This window comes from Emys orbicularis, chromosome 1 (assembly GCF_028017835.1).
Source record: "Emys orbicularis isolate rEmyOrb1 chromosome 1, rEmyOrb1.hap1, whole genome shotgun sequence".
NCBI lineage: Eukaryota > Metazoa > Chordata > Testudines > Emydidae > Emys > Emys orbicularis.
This window is the reverse complement of record NC_088683.1, coordinates 319,693,215-319,714,057: the sequence shown is the minus strand read 5'-3', so window position 1 is coordinate 319,714,057 and position 20,843 is coordinate 319,693,215. Positions and strand designations below refer to the sequence as shown.

Here is a 20,843-nt window from a genome sequence, read left to right as displayed (position 1 = left end):
AATCAGTTGGAACCTGATCATGTGGGCAAGATTAGTCATGTGAACAATTCATAGACAGTCTATGCTAAAATGTCCTGTTATCCCATCCTCCCTCCCCACCCCCCTTGCCTGCAGGTTTGTTTCATCCACCTGTTATGTTTGGTCTTTGAGATTAAGTTCTTTAGGGCAGGGTCTCCTCATTTACTATATGTTTGTACTGTAAGTAGGACAACAGGGGCCTAAGCTGGTTGAGACCTCTAGGTGTTACCACAATATAGATGATAAAACAACAAGAACAGCCCAATATGGTGTTCATTTGACAGTGATGCCATTTTTAGAGTAAAATAATCCTAGGGTCCTGATCACATGTGGACACTAAAGATTCCAAGGCACTTTGTGAAACATGAGATGCTAACTCCTGTCCAAACTAACACTGTTATTTACAGTTTCAACTGAATAATGTAGAAGGCTACCTTAGGTAGAAAGAAAGTAACTCCTAATCCAAAAAAAAAAAAAAAAAAAAATCGCTGTGCAGAGTTCACTGCAGAAATAGTTGCCTTTCATAGGTGGACAAGTGGTGGCCTATGTATAGTTCGTAAAGTGCTTAAGGATGGAAGAGGCTACCTCAATTATATATTGTTACAGGTCCACCTTTGGTGTTATTTATATTTGCCTTCTGTTATCTGAGTTTTTAGGGTGCATTCAAGTCACATTTTCAAGCGTTTCTCCACAGCCATAAAGGTTAGAATCTTACCTAAAAAAAAAAAAAAGTCTCAAAATTGCATGTCTCCTGGATCTGGGGCTTTAACTAAAACTAAAAGATAAGCTGGACTGTATCCTGGGTGAAACCTGTCTCTCAATACTTTTTTCACTCTATTCTACATAATGTCAATCTTCTTTGTGCATGTTCTGTTTGCTACACAGAGACATTTCAGATTTCTAATAAAACATTTTGATCACTGAAATGTTAGGGGAAGAATTATGAAGAACTTTACATTTTAAAATTCTGGAATTTTCACACTGGCTGTCCAACTCAGGGGGAAATTCTCTCCTGTTCCCCATTGTGAAACACTCAACATTTTTCAAACAGTTGTCATACACACACACTTTTATAGTGCCTTACCTGAAAGACTCAAAGCTCTTTAGAAACATGAATGAATTAATATCCACAACACCCCTGTGTGACAGATGTGTTTCCTATCTTAGAAATGGGGATACTGAGGCACAGAAGTTACTGGTTTGCCCACACAGTAACAAGAAAGCTGTAGGAAAGCCAGGAAAAGAACCCAGATCATCTGACTAGTCCTGTGCATTAACCACTACAACAGTGCTTTTCTCCTAATTTTAAATACAACATCCAATATCTAAGAAACCATTCATTTTAAATCCTAAAAAAATTAAAGTCTTGGAAATACAATATATTGCTATATTAACAGGCAAATGTTTGTATGACTCTGAAGATACTGAAGTGTTAAATGTTAAAGCTTCTTCTAGACAAGTATGTGTGCACATGCACATTGAAGGGGGAGGAGAGGAGTTTGGTGTGACACTAGAAGGGAGCTGGTTAACTGAAGTGACAATAACCTCAATAAAAATCCCATCACTCAAAGCTGTGCGCTCCACAACCTCTGCCAACAGGATGGAAATCGCTACAACATATCCTGGCATGCCTGAAACTTTCTCTAGGGGGTGGAAACTGAATAGTTGCTGGTTCTAAGCAAGCAAGTCAGTATAAGGGATGCCATTAGTTTGTTAACAGCGATCAAGAGATGAGGGGGGTACGGAGGACTGTTTTTTATTTATGTTCAATAAATTCATACATTTCTATTTATTTGAATTAAAATAGTTTCAGCTCAGATCACTACAGACAATGCATGAAATGTTTTCTAGATTCCCTTTGATGAATTAAAGTAAATCTGTCCCATAACTGGAAATAAACCATCTGGACTTTACCTCATCATCCCATGACAACCTATATGCAGTTATAGAACTTAGGCTGTGCAATAGGTGCTGATAAAGATGGAGCAAAGTCTTTAAAAAATTATGTTAAATGTTAACAGATCACAAGAAAACACCCAAAAGGCCCACACACAATCAGGTAAGTCCATTAGCAAAATCAGAGCTCACTAATTAGAGATGTCATCTATCACAGGTATGCAAGTGTGTGTACGTACTGTCACTGTACTCTACTGTAGCACTTTGTAGACTGGTGCTTGAGAGGGCAGGTTTGACATGTGAGCAAAGCATTAGAAGGTATTGTCCTGGAGTACTCTGCTGTAGTGTTGGTAGGGGAGAGGAACTGAGTGCCTCACTATGGCGGTGATTGAGAGCGTTGTTTGACGTCTCCAGTTTGGTAGCAAACACATGGGACTGGCTCCTTTTTCCAGGGCCATTCTGCTTCTCCATCTTTCTTTCCCCTTTTCTGTTTCTCTCTCCTCCCCAGGGCCGTAACCATGCCAGGGCAAGCAGGGCAACTACCCAGGGCACAAAGCTGCAGGACAGAAAAATGGGGTGTTTGGGGAGGACACATGTGGTCATTTCCCCTCCCCCCAATTTCAGCCTTCCATTTAGCAGAGGTTTTCAAGTTGTGGGGGCAGGCATGCCCCACAGTCTGAAAACTGTCACTTCCTTCCAGGAGCTAGTGGATCAGAAGCTGGTGGGAGCTGCCCGGCCCACTTGAGCCCCTGGCTCTCCATGCTGTGGGAGTTGGAGTGCTGGCTGGCTGCCCAGCAGCCCTCCCTGCCCTGCTCCCGGAGCCGGGCCACCTTTGCTCTGCCAGGAGGACATGGGGCAAAGCTCGGAGCTGTGCCCTGATGTGCTCCTGCCTCTCCTCTGACGAAGCCTAGCACCAGCTGGCAATGCCCCCTGGAGCTGGCCCCTGCCCACAGAGCCCAGGTGCCATAAGATGCTCCCTGAGGTGCTCACTTGCCACTAACCTGGCACTCCCGGTTCTGCTGCTGGCAGCCAGGCTCAATGGGCAGGGGCTGGCTCCAGGGGTCATCACCAACCAGTGCCAGGCTCTTTTGAGGGAGAGTCAAGAGCGTGCCGGGGACGCAGCTCAGAGCTGTGCCGCCCGCCCTGCTTAGGGAGCACCCAGCCGTGAAGAGGCATTGCATCTATGGGGACACAAATTTGCTTGCTTGCTCTGGGTGCTAAAATGCCTTGATATGGCTCTGTTCCTCCCCTCCGTGCTGCTCTTTTGCTTCTCTCCTTAACTCCCTTGATCTTCAACAGTTGAGCCACATGAGCATCTTTTTGTTGTCATCCACTACCTCCTGCAAATGGTTCACAAGAACTTCTTCTCCTGCCCTTGCACAGACTGCCAACAGCTTCAGAGAGCAGCATGCCTCTCTTCCTTGCATCTGTCTGCAAGGAGGGCTCTGTACATGCATCTTGTGATTCTTACACTTTACCAACACCATCCACTAGGTTAGTGCCTGGCACATCCCCCTCATCCTTGTTTTTTCTGCTCACAGACTGTGCTGTCTCAGCAAGTCAAGCCAAGCCACATACTTTAAAAACAAAAAAAAAACATAAGTTTGTTGCAATCCGAGACTCATATTGCTATTGTTTCAGGACACCATTTATGACAGACATATTTAAGTTTCAGATTATGTTGAAAACCCTATTCTAACAGTTTATTTCAAGGTAACACCTGAAAACTATTAGTTCACTCCAATCACATAATTCAGATACCAGCATAATGACATACACACATATTATAAACAAACATGTAGGCACTCATTTCAGTTATCTGTGTGGTTATTTTGTAATTAGGGAGCATTGGTCACATGCATGCCGTGACCATGCCGTGATGCAGGGCGAGCAGAAGGCCTACCCAGTTAGCTGTATGTGAGGCACACAGATAAGTATCCAGGAGTAAATCTACAGACAGGCAGGCAGATGAAAAAGTTGATCAGCACCAAAACATTATACATTCTTGCAGTATTTTGACTAAGAGTTCCACCAAGATAACAGATAAATAAATTGGCCTGAAATGTTAAGTACATTGGGATAGGTGGGACTGGAACATTATCATTTAACCTGGTTCAGACAATTTTCAAGTGATCTGCGGTTATTGGCAAGAGACGCACATGAAAACTTACTTCAGCTGCTGGGCCTAACTGAGACTAGGGCTTTGAATAGCACTAACTGGCTATAATGATGACATCCCAATACCAGCAGTCCAATTCTCTCAGTGAACAGACCAGTGACATGAGACAGCACCTCCTTCTGGCCACCCTGAGGATTAGCTTTTTCCAGGTCCAGCACCCCATTCTACTGCTTGTTCACACACCCTGCCACATTCTCTCTCTACACCTCAGAGTTCCTCCCTTCATGACTTGGCCCTCCAGCCAAGTCACTATAGTCCTCCCCTGCTGCAGTATCAAAGTCTCTCCATACAAACTGTGTCAGGCAGTCTTCCCATTCACTGCCCAGACTGTGCCACTTCCCCCATGGCTGGTAGGGGAACCTGGGCCCATCCTGTACTCCAAATTCCAGTCCAGAGACCCTATGTCTAGCAACTGTGGTCTGTTTTCTCCCAGACTCTGTTGCTATTTCCCTAGACGCTTTCCTACAGCTTCTAGCTCCCCCTTCTCTCAGTTTACCAGCTTAAACTCCCTCCTCCTATGGAATAAGTGCACACTACTTAACTCCATAGCCACCCCCCCAACACTCCTTCCTTCTCCCATGGAGTGTCTGCAGACTACTTCCCCCTGCTAACTTCCAGGCTTTATACCAGCCTCACCTGTGCCCTCTCAGCTGGGTTCCACCATCAATCATCTTTTCAAGCCCTGGCTCACCCTCAGGTGCAGTCTAACAGACTAATTAACCTAATTTAACCTGATGTGCCTTGTGTGGGGTGCACACCCCATCATTTCTCAATATATTGATTCACTTTCATTCTGTTTTTGGTGTTTCAAAACTAGTGATACCTGAACATTATTTTGGAAATAGGAGTCAGTGGTTTGTGGTAGTCCAGGGCATGGCACAATGCTTCTGTCCAAACTGCTGGTTGGTAACAAAGAGCAATAGTGGACTCTAGAAATGTCTGTTTGATGGAATGATGGAAAATTTGATCTTGACATAACACCACAGATACACAGGTAGCAGCAGGCCTGGCTGGAGAGGGGGTGGGGATATCAGCAGATTTCCACTTTCCCCAGCAGCTGGTTCTGTTATTAAATTAACAATGTGGACTGGGACACTTTCACACAGGAGCATCCTCCTGTGTTAATACTGGTTCTGCCAGGCTCTTCTGTAAACCACACTGACACGCCCTCTAAACAAAAGAGCTAGTAAATACCTGCAAAGTGCACTGGTATCGTCTCATCATCATGACCATACTGAAAACCAACTCTTCATTTCGGTTGCCACCTTGGAGATGCAGAAAAAACAGCCACTGCTCACCCCTTATCTGCCTGCTCCTAACCAAATGGGTCCTGGTGCAGACTATAGCTAATTATTAGTTAAGTGTGGCTGAGGGGTATACAAGAGGCTCTGTGTAGGACCCAAGGTTATGGGTGGTGCCAAAAACTCTGTAAAGGGCTGTGGGTAATCAATACATGAGGAGAGCTGATGGGTGCTGGGTGTCTGAGGGATGCAGGAGACTAAGGGGAGAGGGATGCTGGGGGCAGTGGATGCAAACACATGCAACTCTCCAAGCAAGGCTGCCCAGTAGCCTGACTGACCATCTGGAACTCAAGAGGCTCCCCTGTGAAAGTGGAAGAGGGGGGAACACCAGTTACTGGGCTTCCATATCGCTCTCCAGAGCAGGGAGCTCACTTGTGCTTAACTGTCCAATGGAAAAAAATAAAAGGCTTCTAGCACATATTCACCAGCAACTGCCAAGGCAGTACAAAGAACAGCCAGATGGCAACTCTACTTCTCACTGTCTCCAACAGTCACATAACTCCCCAATACATTGACACAATGAGTGTTAGGAACTGGGACATAGGTGGTATGGCCTAATGGGCAGAGCAGGCATCAGTCTAGTGGTAGAGCAGGCATCCAGCTCAGGGAATGGAAGTGAGGATCAGAACCAAAGTCAGCTACCAAACAGCAGAGCCTGGGGTACAGCCAGCATCAGAATTGGAAATGAAAGCTGAGGATCAGAGCTGTGATCAATTACCAAATGCCAGAACCAAGGGTTAAGCCAAAGTAGAAGTCAGAGGTCTGAGTTGGGGGGTTAGAGCCAGAAATGGTAGCTGATGGTCAGGAGCAAGGCATAAAGGCAGGAACCAGAGGGGCAGCAAGGTGGGAGCTAGGAGCAAAGGCAGAAGTGAGGCAGGAACAGGGCTAAATGCAGATTGCAATAGTAAGTCTGCTCGATTTCTCAGACAGCCCACCCAGCTCATTTCCTGGCTTATGCAGCAGGAGCAAGCCAATCAGGTGGCTGCAGACCTTGGGTACTCTGATAGGACTGCCTGTAGGGCAAGACATTCCAGGATTGGTGAGATGGCATTTTATCTATCTGCCTTGGTGGTGACAAGGGCATGTCAGTGATCTAGAGTACCTCCAGCCCCAGGTTCCAGACCTGCTTCTTCAGATCCTTATGCCACTGGGACTAGTTAATCAGGATGATGCTGGTGAAACTTTTTCACTAGCTCAGGGGGGTGAACATGGGTTGCAGTCTCCCCGGATCATTCCCAGTTACCTTCCCAGTGTGAGGTATTGGAAGCAACCTTGCCACAAACAGGAGTCAAGGATCGCATGCACTATATATTCTTTTTGTCCCTGAATCCCAACTGGTAGAGGGGTTGAGACCCATCTGGTAAGGGACTCTCTATGTTGGGCTTGAGGAGTGACACATGGAATACTGGATGTATGTGGAGGGACTGGGGAAGTTGCAACTTAAACTCAACTGGACTGACCTGTTTGCATATTTGGAAGGGACCAAGGAACTGGTGGTTTAACTTCTGGGAAGGCTGATTTTTCCTAAGCTGTTTTGCAGTGAGCCAGACCTTCTAGCCCCCAGCAAATGCTGCACACTCTTGGCATCAACAGTCTGCAAACCATTTGTAGGCTTCTTTAGCCTCCTCTTGGAAATGGTGAATTTGCTGGACCCAGTTGATGGCTCCCAGGTTTGGGGAGTCTGTGGCACTGATGCTGGAATAGGGTAAGCCAGGAGGCCAATGCCCTCCCACTTTTTGAAAGTGGATGGGCCTGGCACATCCACTTTTCGCCACGGCCCACCTGCCTCTGCCCCTCCTCTTCCCCCCAAGGCCACACTCCTCCGTGTAAAGCCTGAGGGTACCATAATAACCCTAGAGACTCCAGCTGGCTAGGGTTGCCACCTCTGACTGAAGCTATTCCAGGAGATTTTTCCCCCCAACATGACGTAATGTCATTTTCTTAAAATATCCTATTAAAATCTCCTGGATTGCTTTCAATAGTCATCGGGAGAATGATGCCGATTCCGGGAGATTCCAGGCCAATCCAGAGCATCGTGGCTTAAATGTAATACTTTTAACCAGGTGCACCCCTGTGGAATGTTGATGTATGTTAACCCATCCTACATGGATTGTTGCATTTTAGCCATTCACTTCTCAGGTGGAGACTCCCTGGCAGAGTTACCTTCCTGAGAGGCTATCTGAAGGAGTGTCATTATGTCTAGACAGGTTGCAGTGTCGATGAGTTATGAGGCTTCAGGAAATGGGGTGGTTCCGAGTTGGGTTTCCTCATTCCCTTGGTAATATTCCCCTTTATGTGATACAGCATCTGTCTTTCCATTTCTGGTCCCCGGACTGCATGAAATGGTGAAGCTGAATTGGGAGAAGAATAGTGCCCACCTGAGCTGTCTTTGGTTTAGGGCCCAAGACCTCCAAAGATACTTAAGATTTTTTTTTAATTAATCTTTTCAGCTGAAATGGATGCAGGGGTGATTTCTATGACCAGCAATAGAAAAAATAAACTTCCCTCCCTCACCTGAAACATAGTCAGCATATCCCTGCGGGATGGATTGCGTGCCCAGATATGCACATAGACTGTCCCTGAAATTTGTGGAGCAATGCACTTTGGGATATCATACTGCACAGAAAGCTGAGAAGTCAAAGTCACAGTTAGGAGATCCCATCCATGCTGCAAAATAATCATGTTAGGATTTTCTAGCACAAATATCTCACATGATTATCTTGCAGTGTGGATGGCCACTGAAACAACGCAATTATCATCTTCAAGAATGAGACTTCTGTGGGCAGATAACAGAGCTTTCCTTGTGATTGGCCCATGAATTTGGAAATTGTTTCCAGAAGGCGCTAGGAAATCATGAACCTCAGCACTTACAGAGAAAAACCCAGAATTCACTCTCTAGCTTTCTTACAATAATATCACCAACAAAATAAAGAGAAAAAAACCCTCCCAAAGTCAGTCCCTGCAAACTGGAAGAGAGAAAGAAATATAACCATGTGCACATTTTATAATTTGTGAGGTACACATACCATGGTGATGGACATGGTGTAAAACCATAATTAAATATGATTTTGCAGAGTGCTGTTAACAATAAATGAAATTCCCAGGAAAAGAATTGAGAGAACACAATCTTGTGCAGAATTTTAACTATGCTCTTTAATTTAATCTTTTCTTTTGGAAGAAACTCTAACTAGAAAAACAACTGACAACCCTGTAGTTAACTGGCAGCCCTTCTATTTGTAATGTTTATAATTGCAGTACTGCTTTGTTTATCTCATCCAAATACCCTAGCCTGGCACACACACCAGATTCTGATCCTAGTTACACTCAGGGCCGGTGCAAGGATGTTTCGCGCCCTAGGCGAAACTTCCACCTTGCGCCCTACCCCCTCCCCAAGCCCTGCGGCAGCTCCCCCCCCCCGCCCTGAGGCACACCCCCCGCGGCAGCTCCCCAACCCCCCCGCCCTGAGGCGCCCCCCCCTGTGACAGTTCCCCATCCCCCCCGGCCCGGGGAGCCGTGTGGCAGCTCCCCACCCCAGCTCACCTCTGCTCCACCTCCTCCCCGAGCCCAGCAGCAGCTCCCCACCCCCCTCCCCCGCCCTGAGGCACCTTCCTGCGGCAGCTCCCTCCCACCCTCCGCCCTGAGGCGCCTCCCCCATGGCAGCTCCCCACCCCAGCTCACCTCTGCTCCACCCCCTCCCCGAGCCCTGCGGCAGCTCCCCACCCCCCCCTCCACCCTGAGGCACACCCCCCACGGCAGCTCCCCACCCCACCTCCGCCCTGAGGTGCCGCCCCCTCGTGGCAGCTCCCCCCCCACCCAGGGAGCCGTGCGGCAGCTCCCCACCCTAGCTCACCTCTGCTCCACCTCCTCCCCGAGCATGCCATCGCTGCTCCACTTCTCCCACCTCCCAGGCTTGCGGCACCAATCAGCTGTTTGGCGCCGCAAACCTGGAGGGAGAGAAGCAGAGCGGGGCGGCGTGCTCAGGGGAGGAGGCGGAGCAGAGATGAGCTAGGGTGAGGAGTTCCCCTGCGTGACGCCCCCCCCTTACTTGCTGCAGGTTGCCCTCCCTTAACTTCAGCTTAATGGAAAACCACTATTTTTTCCCCTTTTGACCAAAGTTTAAATGTTCATGCTGTAGTGGTCAGCGGAAGGTGGAGAATAAATGGGAGGGAAACACTTTGGGCCAAAGTCAAAGATGAGTTAAAGTAGATTCTAAGGCATAAATCCCACCTTTATCTAGCCATTTTAGCATGGAACTTACACTGGCTTAGATTCAGAATCACTTAGACTCACACCCACTTTTCAATAAGATGCTACTTATTCCCATTTATGTGTCTCTTCTGACTTTGGATTGCTAAATACGCTGGAATCTAAGAGAGTCTAAACTGGTGTAATGCACATGTCAAGGGGCAGAAGGGAAGGGTGAAGTTGGAAAAGCAACTTACTTGAGGAAAGATTGAAAACAACGTTGTTTAATAATATAACTTTCAGCTTTTATCAAGGACCTAGTAAACCCAAAAAAAAAAAAAAAAAAAAATCCACCATATTAGCTTTAACTACATAAGAGAAAGTATAAAGTAACATTTTAGGACTAAATTGCCCCCTGTGCAGGTTATTCTCTAGTAGGAAACTGACACTCCTCAAGTTTGAACTCAGAATTTTTGCCCAGTCCTGCAGATCCTGTATCCTGCAGAACTGGTGATCAGTCCCAAAAGCTCTACTGAGGAAAAACATTTAACAGTTCCTATTTATTTAAAAACATAAATAGAAAGGGATTTTTTTTGGGGGGGGGGCAGTAATTTGTTTTTAACTGCCATGGATAATTCTCACACACATTAGTAAACATTCTGTATCATTTTGTCACAAAAAGACTTCTGTAAATCTGCATCATAATAAGCTATAATCTCTCAAGCTAATTTGCCACAATCATTATTAATTGGCCATCTTGCCAACACCTGATACCAACAGATTTTTCATCTAAGTGAATGCAGTGCCACACAATTGTGACAGCAGGATTTAAACTAATCCCTCTTCACACACAAGCAAGCACCAAATGACACTCATGACAAAGACACACACAGACCAGTCTGACATTTGCTGACAACTCCCATGGGATTCCCCCCTCAGCACATAAACCCATTTTCAAATGGCATAGATAATCGAAGCCATTTCAATCTAGACTGGTTACATTCACTGAAAGAAACCCCTTCTTCCTACTACACATTTATTATCACAACAAACACAGCTAACCTTTTGTGGAGTTTTTCAAAGCAAGAACTGTTATCAGGTGAAGAATCACAGTAGTTTGTCAGGGAAATGTTATTATACAGACAAGTTATCATATACACGTCATGTAAAGTTGCACATTAAACAACAAAGTGTTTAAAGGCTGACATGCTACTTACACTCCCAGTTTTAAAGTTCAGGCATGAGACTTCTTACCTTGCAGTTGCAGCTCCAAGCTGTCCTTAAAGATAAAGCAGCCCATAAGACATCCTGGTTTTGTTTTCTTGCTTAAAAATATAATCTGTCAGAGGCACACAAGATGACTTGCAAGGGGCCAGCCCCTTCTTGCTGAACACACCAATGGGAAGATCGGGGCAGCACATGTGGGAAGCTGTCTCCCTGAGAGCCTGTCACAATCAGCATATGCTCTTTGTGACTGAGGTGCCAAATTAACCTTGGTGTTAGTGTCACAAAGCACTTCACCATGGGTGCCCCATGCAACCATAGTGCACGGCTCATCATCCTAGCCATACAACAGCAGAGAGTGACAAAAATAAGGCCTCCCCCATGTTTCATTACTCATGTCAAGACAGGCCTACAGGGGAAAGCTGAAGGGTTATGCCGTCTTTAACGGTGGAAGCAAAATAGTGCTTCTTTTCATAAACTAAATCACTATAATTACTTTCAATAAAGTACGTTTTTGTAAAGCCACACCATGGCTCCTGGGGCTTTGCTTCATTTCTGTCCTTTTTCATACATTTTTTATGAAATCTTTAAAGATTTAGCTTTTTCACCTTCTTTCTGCTGCATTGTATCTTCCTTTTCAGTATTTTTCTTTAGATTTTTTGAGGTTTTTTTCCTGTTTATATTTTCTGTCCTTAATTTTATGCCCTGATCCTGCAAAATCAAGTGGGGCAGACCCCTGTTCTGCATGGAGCTCTGCTGAACTAAATGGAGGTCTTCCTGTGCATATGGACTTGGAGTTTTGGGCCTTACTTTGTTTCTTCTCCCTCAGTATGCTCGCTCTCGCTCTCCTCCTCTGTTCCCTTCCCTGTTAGCTCTCCACCATGCTCTGTCCCTTTTAGGTTTTCCCTCCACCAGAAGAAGGTTCTTCATCTCCCCCCTTTTCTTCCTACCTGCAACAGCATAAGCTAAATTCCCCCAGGCCCCTGACCATGCCCTCCACAGAGAACTTTACTCTATGTTCATTAGTAAAGGGTAATGTTTGTTTCTGCATCTGTTTACTCTGACAATATTTAGATCAACTGTTTCCCAAATAACTTGCAAAAATGTATATAGTGACAGACATTCGCAAGTTTCAGACTAGCTGCTTGCCAAGCCTTCCCACATATCCAGGGAGTGGAAAGATATGAACACGCTTATGTAGATTTAAAGTGTAATAATAATACAGTACAATAAATTAGTCATATGAAATCAGGCTGTAAAACTTTTAGTATGATGAACAAGTATCTGCACATTGTTTACATCTGTAAATTTATTTACATGCTGAGAGGGAAAGAGACTAAACACATCTCAATGTTAACATCATCCAAGCAAAAATACAAGACCTACAAGCCTTAGTAGTCACCTTATTCTTAATCCATCCTCAGTGTTATCTTTACTGATCCACTATGTTGGTTTTATTTGATCAGATATTCCTACTTGTATGTAGAGGATCTAGGTCATGGACTGGCTCTCAGAATGCCTAGCAACCAAAAGTCAAGGTCATGGCTTGAGGAGAACACTGCCCCTAAATAAGCCTAATCTTTTAAATCAAGAAAGTTGTACATTCAATATAGGAACATCGTATTATCCTCACAGTAGATTGTGATTGTAATTTATTAGTAAATGTATTAGTGAATTCTAATAATGCAGGAACAAATCAATTAGTAGGCTGTAGTCACGGTAACAAGTAATTCTAAAGTGACTTTCCCATAGCACTCATAGTAAAGAATTGATCCAAAAAAATCATCTCAAAATCTTAGCAGTTAAAGATAAAGCAAGCCTGGTGGCTTAACCAGCCCATCTACCTGCCAGTTCAGGATGGTCACCATAGGACATTTGTTCCACCCATCCTAGCCACCATTTCCCTAACATAATGCCTCTTATGGCATTTTTTTAATGCCACAAAAAACAGGCAGTTTTTCTTAATACTCAGCATATGTCTTTCCCTCTGCCATTAACCCTAGTTATGCTCTCATGTATCATACTAAATTCCTCTCCTTCCTTGGTGTTTATAGCCTGCAAATATTTGTAGATTTACCACATCTCCTGTTAGCCAAGCTTTACATATTTAGTTGTCAATCTTTCCTCATTAGTCAATACCGCCAACTCTTTTATCTTTGTTACTCTGTTGTGAACTTGCTCCAATTTGTTTGTTTTTTTAATGGAAATAGGCAGAGGGAGGTTTTACAAAAAATGGAATGAGGCAGAGTTTTTTTTTTTTTTTTTTTTTTAAGAAAGGCAGTAGTTGGGTGCAGGTAAAGGCAGAGGGGTATTAAAACAGAAAGAGAGTTTAAGATAAAGTTGTGCACCAGCCAACCTATGTAACTGTCAACTTACTACTGTTCCCTTCAAGATTGTTCCAGTCATTAGTTGTCTAATATCAATCCCAAAATACCTACATATGCACAACTTTAGCCCCATGAGAAATCCATTGACTTAAGAGAGACTACTCACACAAGTAAAGTTAAACATGTGCATAAATGTTTGCTCAGTCAAAGTTTGAGAATCTAAGCTTTTCAGGGTGGGGACCATGTCTCCCTATATGTTTGTATAGCTCCTAGCACAGCAAGGCTTCTGACCTCCTTGTACTGAAATACAAATAAATACTAAGTACTTTAGCACCAAATTCCAATGTCATTACTCAGGTTGAGCAGTGCAGTACATTCAATAATGTTTTTCTGCCTCTAGCTCTCCAGTACTTTGTCCTCTGGCCTTTTACCGATAAAATAAAATGGCTTCTGAGTAAATAGAATGCATGTGGCAACACTTCCAGTGTTGTCTCCATTATTTGTCTTTCCCCAGCCTTTGCAATCAGGCATGGCTTAGCTGCTTACACCACATAGTACTTTACCCTGTAAGTGTCCCATTGAAATCCCATCACACCTGATAAGCTTGAGAGGGCAGCTGAATTTAAAAAAATTAATCAAACAAATATTGACTGAGTCTGTGGGCAATAGAGGAATATTAATTCCTCCTGGGTTTGCTGGGGGCTGCTGCTAGTAAACATGGTCACGGTCTCTTCCCACTCAGTCACGTTCCCTTAAAGCCAAAAAAAGTTCAAATTTTCAGAGTTGACACAAAGGGACATCTAAAGGGCCAGGGCCAGGGGAAGGAGAGGCAGCTGCATTTGTGGTTTTCTGCTATATCTAGTCCCTCCATGGCAAAAATCAGAAGGGATGAATTTACACTCACACCCTACACTTCCTTGCCCCATCAGGGATTATTCACATTGGGGCACAGTTTGTCAGCATTATGTAGAAGCTGGCAAAAACCTAGAGTGAATGTGACCAATGATTTAATACTGGCCATATTAGGCCCAAATTTTATTTTAATGAATTACAACAACCTGTAATGCTCTACTGTTGTCACTTTAGCTGCCTGAGTAAATTGAGCCAGATGCAATGTTAGTGGAAAGCTTTTAATTAGGCTTGCATTACCAGTTTAAAAACACAAAAGAGAACCTAAACAATAACTTGTTGAAACAAACCTACAGAACAAATGTATGAACGTAGATGACTTAGCAGTCATTTCACATTGTTCGGCATTTTTGCAGTAGGCTATTAATTCATAGACTCCATTAAAGTAGGAATGATTTATAATCCCTATGATTTCATAAGGTGTGTGATGCATACTTTCAATGGTTTCATAAGGTGTGTGATGCATACTTTCAATGGTTCCTCCAATTCTTAAAGAAAGTGAATATAACTATGGAAGACATATACAGTACTCCCTCTAAAAACCATCATAATAAATCCTCTCAAAAACATAGTTAACTGCTAAAAATAATAACCAACAAGTTTCAGTTACCACCTTGTTCTATTACACTTTCTAAATAGACTTTGAATGTGGACAAGCATTCTCCTGTCTGTCTAAAATTCACCCAAATTCATACCACCAAGAAGCCAAAACACCATTTAAGTGATTTGATTTCTAGTTACCACTTTATACACCACTGCCAACATTACACACAAGTGTTATGTTGCATTTCCCCCCAGATATTTGCAGTTATTAACTAGGAATTGCACCAAACTCAGCCTAGAAAAGAAACTTAATTCTAGCAGTTACACAGGGACTGTGTTTGTTTTTTGTTCTGCAAGTAAACTCAATTATAAAGCTATAATTTCTTTCAGGAACTAAGGACCAAATGCAGTTGACGTCACACACAACAATGCTTTCTGAGAAACTACTGGGGTGAGCGATTAAAGTGAGCAGGATGTGGTCCCACGATTAGTATTCTGTTGGACACTAAATATTTTTAGAGAGGATTGCTGGCTGTAGTCAGTTACATAAAACAGAAAATATGAGGTTAGTTGAACAATGTCCTTCCTTCAGTTCAGCAACATTTTAAACATGATAGTGTCTTTCAGTTTCTTTCAACAGCCAGCTATCAGTTTGTGACTCACATTATAAAGCATTTAATAACTGTGCTCATAAATACCATATGCCACCTGTTAACTGAATCAAAAGCATGTGTGCCAAAATCATTTCTGGACGGAAGAGCTATCTCTTTTTAAAATTACTTGCATGGTCTCAAAACAAGTAGATCTTATAACATAAATGAGTATTGAAACATATAATTCCATCTAATTCCTAAAGAGTAGAGGTGAGTAAAATTCTGAATTTCTGTCCCATGGGAAATTCCAACATTTCAACATTTGTTTTCATCCCCAATCAGGACTGAAAAGTTGAAGTCTTTCGTTGATGGAAATACTACAAAATTTCAATTTGGAAGTGTCAAAACATTTTGTTTCAGCCATTTCACTTTATTGAATTGACCTGAAACAAATTGTTCTGGCTGGGTCAGTTCAATATTAAACTGCATTTTTCCTATATAGGCATATTGCTTTATGGGAGGTTTCCTGGGTGGACTACATCTCCCATAATGCATCTTGTTATGCAACTTCCATGTTGCACCAGCAGCTCAGTCAGAGGGAATTCATATTGCATTGTGGGAGATGTGGAGAGCATGGTCCAGAGGAGAGAATGGAAACCCAACAAAAATGATTAGGGGTATGGAAAAACTTCCATATGAGAAGAGATTAAAAAGACTGGGACTGTTCAGACTGTAAAAGAGACAATTCAGGGGGATATGCTAGAGGTCTATAAAATCATGAATGGTGTTGAGACAACAAACAGAGAAGTGTTATTTGCGCCTTCACATAACACAAGAACCTAGGGTCACCCAATGAAATTAATAGACAGCAGGTTTAAAACAAAAAGAAGTACTTCTTCACATAATGCAGTCAACCTGTGGAACTCATTGCCAGGGGATATTGTGAAAGCTAAAAGTATAACTGGGTTCAAAGAAGAATTATCCAAGTTCATGCAGGATAGGTCTGTCAATGGCTATTTGTCAAGATTGTCAGGGGCACAACCCCAAGCTCTGGGTGTCCCTAAGCCTCTTACAGCCAGACATGGGGAGTAGACAACAGGGGATGGATCACTCGATCTGTTCATTCCATCTGAAGCATCTGGCATTGGCCACTTTCAGCAGACAGTGGGCTAGATGGACCATTGTTCTGACCCAGTATGGTCATTCTTATGTTCTTATGTTTTTTTTCTCTCCAGCAATCTGTACAGAAGACAGAGTCCTCTGAAATTAAAAAGGTTCAGTACACAGAAAACAAAACTATCCTATTTCTTAGCTGTTCTAGCATGATGGCCATATTCTAAACATGTGCAAGAGGAAAGATGGCCTTATAGTTAGGTTACTAACTATACTGGGACTCGGGAGATGTGGGTTTAGTTCCTGGCTCTGCCACATACTCTTTCTGTGATGTTGAGTAAATCACTTAATCTCTCTGAGCCTCATTCCTCCAGCTGTAAAGTGGAAATAATATTTCCATTCTCCCACCCTTTATCTGTCTTGCCTATATAGGCTGTAAGCTCTTCAGGCCAGGAACTAAGCACAATCAGGCTCCACCCTCTGTTATGTGCTAACATAATAAATTTTTTATTAATAATGATAAAAATTGTATTAATTTGCAACATTGTAACTTTATTTTATTAATTTTATTCATTGACGTATTTTAGACTTTTGTCCCATTATTGCCTCCCTTTCATAGTCGTCACACAAGCGCTCATAACAATGCTAGCTCTAGATACAATAGCTTACTTTTAACAGCACTTTAAATAGGGGCTCTCATTTTCCTTCTAACATACACTGGCTTCAGTTTTCATCTTCCAAGGAGTGATCTGTTAAAAATTCACTGGGTGTGTTCATTTTAGGACAAAAGTCAGCTAGGATTGGAGAACAAATATGAAATTTCAAACTTCCGAGTTCAAAATGTGGTCATAGAACTGAAAACTTTGAAAGGTCCCTGTTCTACGAATGCAACTGTTTTAAATATCACAGCAGCACTGGGGCAGCTTCATCACATCATCTTCTAGGATGGGTGCCAGTGAAAATAATCTGCACTTCCTGGCCAGGAAAGCATCATCAGCGTGAGTACGGGAATTGCATTTAGGGAGGGAGAGAGGGCATAAGTCATGAGTCCTGGCTCTTAGTTCCAGCTCTGTTCCATTTGCTGTATGACCTTGGATAAACTTCTTAGGGCCTCATTTTCAGAGGTGCTGAGCACCTGCAGCTGCCCACTGACTTCAAGTGGACTAGTAAGGGCTCAGAACCTCTAAATAACCAGGTCTTTAACTCTTCTCTGCTAAACTACCATGCTGATAAGCACAGCATAAATACTCAGATCTGTAAAATAGGGATAATTATGTGCGCTGGATGAGGTTTTCTAAATTTCAATGGTTACACAAAATTGTTTTCAAAATTTCAACAAAAAAACAGGGTGACTTTTTTTGGGAAAAAAATAATCCTATTTTTGAACTCAGTATAGAGCTGGTCAAAATACTGACCCTTCAACAAATAGGTAACATTTTAAATTTAGATAAAACTGATCATATATGTTTTGTGAACAATTTCCCATTTTCAACCAGTTGTTTTGTGAACAATTTCCCATTTTCAACCAGTTCTTATAGTTATATGCACCCATCTCTGGAAAGTGTTTCAGGATCTACAGATGAAATCTATATATTGGTATGATGGACACCCTTAAGTTCTCTTACCTTTTTTCCCGTAAGGTAAGGTTTTGCCAGTCTGAACAGTGTTCCCTATACTTAGTATGGGGAATCCTGGTAAAATCATTCCTAATAGTAAAGATGTGAAAGGAAACTCTTAAGGCGCTCACTCTAAGTGCGTTATTAGTGGGGCATCAGTGTTGGGAATTACAGGCAGTGAAGCTAACAATGCATGACTAGGTGTGGAAGACATGGAGGTAGGAAAGAGGGTTTTAGAGAGTGGAGGGAGTGGTGGAAGAAGACAGGAAAGGTGGTATCAGAAGAGAGAGACAACTAATGATAGAGACAGCCCTGGAAGTAAACAGGCCTGAAAGAACAAGGCAACACAGAATGAGATGGCTGAAGCTCTAGGAAAGCTGGTATGGGAATATAAACTGGAGTCTATTTGTAGTTCAGCACTGTCAAGGCTCCTTCCCCACTCTGAATTTTAGGGTACAGATGTGGGGGCCTGCATGAAAACTTCTAAGCTTAACTACCAGCTTAGATCTGGTCCGCTGCCACCACTCCCAATGTGCTAATTCCCTTCCCTGGGTAGCCTTGAGAGACTCTTCACCAATTCCCTGGTGAATACAGATCCAAACCCTTGGATCTTAAAACAAGGAGAAATTAACCATCCTCCCCCCCTTTCTCCCACCAACTTCTGGTGGATCAAGATCCAACCCCCTTGGATCTAAAAACAAGGAAAATCAATCAGGTTCTTAAAAAGAAGGCTTTTAATTAAAGAAAAAGGTAAAAATTATCTCTGTAAAATCAGGATGGAAAATAACTTTACAGGGTAATCAAACTTAAAGAGCCCAGAGGAATCCCCTCTAGCCTTAGGTTCAAAGTTATAGCAAACAGAGGTAAACACCCTAGCAAAAGGTACATTTACAAGTTGAGAAAACAAAGATAAAACTAACACGCCTTGCCTGGCTGTTTACTTACAAGTTTGAAATATGAGAGACTTGTTTAGAAAGATTTGGAGAGTATGGATTGTTGTCTGGTCCCTCTCAGTCCCAAGAGCGAACTACCACCAAAAACAAAGAGCACAAACAAAAACCTTCCCCCCACCAAGATTTGAAAGTATCTTGTCCCCTTATTGGTCCTTTGGGTCAGGTGTCAGCCAGGTTACCTGAGCTTCTTAACCCTTTACAGGTAAAAGGATTTTGGAGTCTCTGGCCAGGAGGGATTTTATAGTATTGTACACAGGAGGGCTGTTACCCTTCCCTTTATAGTTATGACAAGCACTGTGGCAGGTTTAGGAGTGAACTTGGAGCAATCATGATTTATGTCATTGTGCCAAAAGCTCTTGCAGCTGCTCCAATAAGCCACAGACATCCAGCTCAGAGAAGCACGTCTGCCCTCTGAGTACCATAATTGCAGAAGTCTGGTAGATATAAGATCGATCACAAAAGAATGGGAACTCTCAAGTCTGTGTCAGTATCATCCTCCAATGAAGGCCACATGCATTTATTCAAATGTTGGGGACCAGGGAGGTAAAACCTTCCCCAAATAGGATTATATTTTTGGGGACTAATTTTCCAGAAAACTGCTTACAGTTTTTTATACTGATAGGAAAATGAAAAGATCCAGATATGATATCAGCATCATCCTGAATTTAAGGCAGCTCAATACAACAAATGGCCACCGCCAAGGATAAAAAAATAAAAACAGCTATTCCCTTCTTAACATGTCTTCTTTTCTCTACCACTTGAAAAGGATCTGACAATTCTGTCAGAAAGGACAAATGAAATCCTGCCAAAACCAACTGGAGTGAATCTGGCCATCACATCTCCCCTTTCAATCTCTCTCATTCTTTGGCCTTTCCTTTTGCAAAGGGACTAAAAGATGTACACCAAACCTCTCAGGTGCCAGTAGCATGCCAGCTGTACCACAGCTCGGAGGCAAGCACGGTAGGTGCTTCAGCAGCTAGGTCTTGTAGGTGCTAGCTCTGGCGGATACCAATAACCACCCAGACACATGGCCAAATGAAAGGGCATTTTACTATGGCTGACCGGAAAGCGATGGGGGTGCAAATACCCTAGGTACACAGGTTGCCTAGGCAACATGTAGGGGGGGCATGTGGGGTCAAGTGCCCCCCCCTCAGATTTCTGCGTGGCCTGCCAGGGGGGGAGGGACTGATTTTAAAATTGTCAGTGATGAAAAATCCACGACAATACTTGGTCAGTTGTTTCAGTGATTAATTACTCTCACTGTTAAAAATGTATGCCTTATTTCCAGTCTGAATTTGTCTAGCTTCAACTTTCAGGTGTTATACCTTTCTCTGCTAGACTGAAGAGTCCATTATTAAATATTTGTTCCCCATATAAGTACTTATAGACAGTAATCAAGTCACCCCTTACCTTCTCTTTGTGACGCTAAATAGATTGAGCTCCTTGAGTCTTATCATTATAAGGCATATTTTCTAATCCTTTAATCATTCTCATGGCTTTTCTCTAAACCCACTCAAATTATCAACATCCTTCATGAACTGTGGGCATCAGAACTGGACACAGTATTCTAGTAGTGGTGGCACCAGTTCCAAATATAGAGGTAAAATAACCTCTTTACTCCTATTCAAGATTACCCTGTTTATGCATGCCAGGATCACGTTAGCTCTTTTGGCCACACTGCCTACAGAGTTTGGCAGCAGATGAGTGAGAATTTGGAGTATATCAGTGATGTCTAAATGTTGGACTTTGGTGCCTAAGATGGGCATCTAAGTCCTTTTGTGAATCTAGCCGTTCGTTCTCACAATTAGAATATCTTCCCAAATCTTCCTTTGCTGTATTTCATCCCATTTCTGCTAGTTATCCAAGGTTCCCAAATTTCTCTTCCTCCTTGGTATTCAGATCTTGTCAGTACTTGCAGCAAGTTATATTCTCCTCAGTAATCTGCTAGCCAAGCTATACAGATACAAGTTTTAATCTTTTTATTTA

At 43.0% G+C, this 20,843-nt stretch overlaps 1 protein-coding gene across 1 annotated transcript in view; it reads right to left on the bottom strand.

The window, feature by feature from the left end:
• Positions 1–10,872, bottom strand: part of STARD13 (StAR related lipid transfer domain containing 13) — a 507,124-nt gene extending 496,252 nt beyond the window's left edge. The window contains exon 1 of the mRNA XM_065403676.1: positions 10,834–10,872. The gene's annotated coding sequence lies outside the window, so the exon portion shown is untranslated. The remainder of the gene's footprint in view (positions 1–10,833) is intronic.
• Between the last annotated feature and the right edge of the window lie 9,971 nt (positions 10,873–20,843).